The sequence below is a fragment of the Crocodylus porosus genome, unplaced genomic scaffold (assembly GCF_001723895.1).
Source record: "Crocodylus porosus isolate Cpor-Errol unplaced genomic scaffold, CroPor_comp1, whole genome shotgun sequence".
Lineage (NCBI taxonomy): Eukaryota > Metazoa > Chordata > Crocodylia > Crocodylidae > Crocodylus > Crocodylus porosus.
The window spans coordinates 7,671,037-7,673,704 of record NW_017728913.1 but is presented as its reverse complement, the minus strand read 5'-3'; positions in this window follow the sequence as shown (position 1 = coordinate 7,673,704).

Below are 2,668 nucleotides of genomic sequence, written 5' to 3'. Positions count from 1 at the left end.
CCCGCCCCACGTCCCCGCCCCTCTGGCCAAGGAGCCAAGCACCGCCTTGGCTAGCACCGCTTCCGCCTCGCAACCCGCACGGCACTTCCGGCTCCACCCTAGCAACAGCGCTCGAAGCCCCATGCTGATTGGCTATTGCCGGGTGTCAACAGTTCGCTCACCTGATCTCTCATTGGGCAACCGGGACGCCGGGTCAGTGTGGGGTGGGGTTTACCGGAGAGTCGAACAATAACTTGTAAATAAGGGGCTCCCGCCTAACGATGGTTTCTCCCAGCGTTCCTTTCCCTCCCCCCCGTGGCCCAGAGCAATGGTTTATCCTCCGGCTCAGCTGGGTCATCGTCTAAGCTCCGCTCCCAGCCCCGCCCCCTCGGCTCCCTGACGCGCTTCGAAGCCGGGGCGGGGGGCGGGGTTGGGGCACATCCTAGGGGCTGAAATTTGGTTTCGGGCACGTGTGTAGAGGTATAGATATCAATATATTAAAATGTATGTTATCTATAGATATTTGAAATGTATATGTATCTGTGTCTTCAATGTATGTTTTTATAAATTCTGTACATCATATCTGATATGATATAGACATATGCAAATAAAGTTATTAATAGCAAGGAGTTGGCTTTAACAAAATAATAGGTCGTATCTTTCTCCAATTTCTATTCATCTTTTTCTGTTTTTTTCTCTTAATCATCTTTTGTTCATTTCTATTCATCTTTTTTCTTCGCGGTTCTTTTAATACCACATATCAAGTACACGGCCCTGACTAAGGAGCTGAGAGAGGCCGGGATTATGAGGCAAAATCCATTTTTGGTCACCCCAACTTTAGCCTCATGCTTAGTGATGGGGCCAGTGATTCTCAACCTAAAAATCCTTTCAAGGGGGCCAGGCAATGTTAGCTCTGTTTGGGGTGCAGATGTGACTCACAAGATAAAACGGAGAGGGATTTCCAATAGAAAGTCACAGTGTTAAAAAAAAGTTCTGCCCCATTGCAGGCTTTCTGTTCTTGGCTGTATTGCTTTTCCATAGTTAAATAAGTAATGTCACACAGCAGCAGCCTTGGAAGGCGCTCAAGGCACCTGTCGCATCAAAACCATTCTGCCCTGTTGTTGAGTTCCTGGCAACAGAAGAATGGCTGTAGTGGTTTTTTGGAGTCAAAAAGGAGTCAAAATGAAGAGCTGGTATTTTTTAAGGAGGGGCCCTTGCATCTACTGAGGGGTGCCTTGAGCTGTCGGTGTTTGAGAACCACTGGTTTATGCTAACTGGGGTAAACTCTCAGATCCCTTCCCTTCAGGTGTTGAGGGCAGTGCATTTTTTTGAGGTTTGACTTCAAACAGTGGCAATTACAGACAAACCATCTCAGAAATCTTCCTCCCATGCACCCAAGCCCCTGCTTGAATAGGTTGGTACAAAAGGGGCACATGAGACTGTTGTCCTTAGGATTCCTTTTACCCAAGTGTCCCAGGGAACTGGGAAGGGACTTACCCACGGCGGCAGCTGAGCCCAAGCGAAACATCCGCCACTTGTTTACGCCGACACGACCGGAAGCCGACGCCGGCAAATGGGCGCCAGCGATAAAAGCGGCCGCCGAGCCAGGACAGAGGGGAGAATGAGCCGGGAGCCTCGCATCAGCCGAGGCAGAAGACCCGAAAGGGGAACGAGCCATGGACCCCCCAGCAGGGGGGATAGGAAGCTCCCGGACTGGACAGGCTGCCAACCCCTCACCGCGAGGAGTCGAGGACTCTGGGGAGGAACAAGCGACAAGGTCCCCAGAAGGAAGGACCAGGAACCCTAGCAGGGAGCAGCAGCGTACCCAGGCAGAGGGAAGGATACCAGCCACGGCCAGCTGCAGGACGATGAGCAAGGAGCGGCCGACGAGCGTTGAGGATGGGGAATCAAGCGACGGGGAATTTTGGGACTACAAACCCGAGACAAGCAGGACTTGCAGGTCCTGGGTTGGGGCACCGGTGTGGGAACGCGACGTCACCAGGCAGGGCCGGGACCTGGAAGAGCACTAAGGAGGCGCTATCGGGCAGAGGGTGACGCCAGCCAGCTCCGACCACAGGCTAGGATAGGAATTGCCCAAAAGGGGCCTGGGAAGGTCCGGGTTAGGGGCCCGGCCAGTAGGGCTGTGAGGACCTAGTTTCAGTTTTCAGGTTTGTTTTCCAGTTAAAAGGGATACCCCAGCTGAGGGGTATAGCTGGGGAGCTCGGGCTAAGGACCCCGTAGTGAAGCCCCCGCTGTGACCGTGACCCAGCCCCGGGTCACCCAGGGTACAAGGAACTCTAGGATCAGGGTCGGTCAGACCAATGAGGTGATCAGCCTGTCTGTAGGAAGCGGGGTCGCACATTAGGAGGGAGCATCAGAGGAGGTGTAAGGCTGAGGTGCAAGGGGTGGTGGAGCCCCGCAATGTGACCGCCGAGAGGACCCCGGGCTGCAGAGTGACCAGGAACCGCCCTAACTGAACGTAAACAACCAAGTCGTGGCGGGCGAGATCTAGGGCGGGGAATGGACATCATAACATCTACTACTCCCAACCAGCAGCACCAGCGACAGTCCTTCTTCCACAGGCGACTACCCACGGGGAGGATCCCCCCTCTCCCTCCAGTCCGGCGGTCACACCAAGAACCCCAAGGATTGACACGGCCCTTCATCTGATTTGGTATCAAGTGAACTT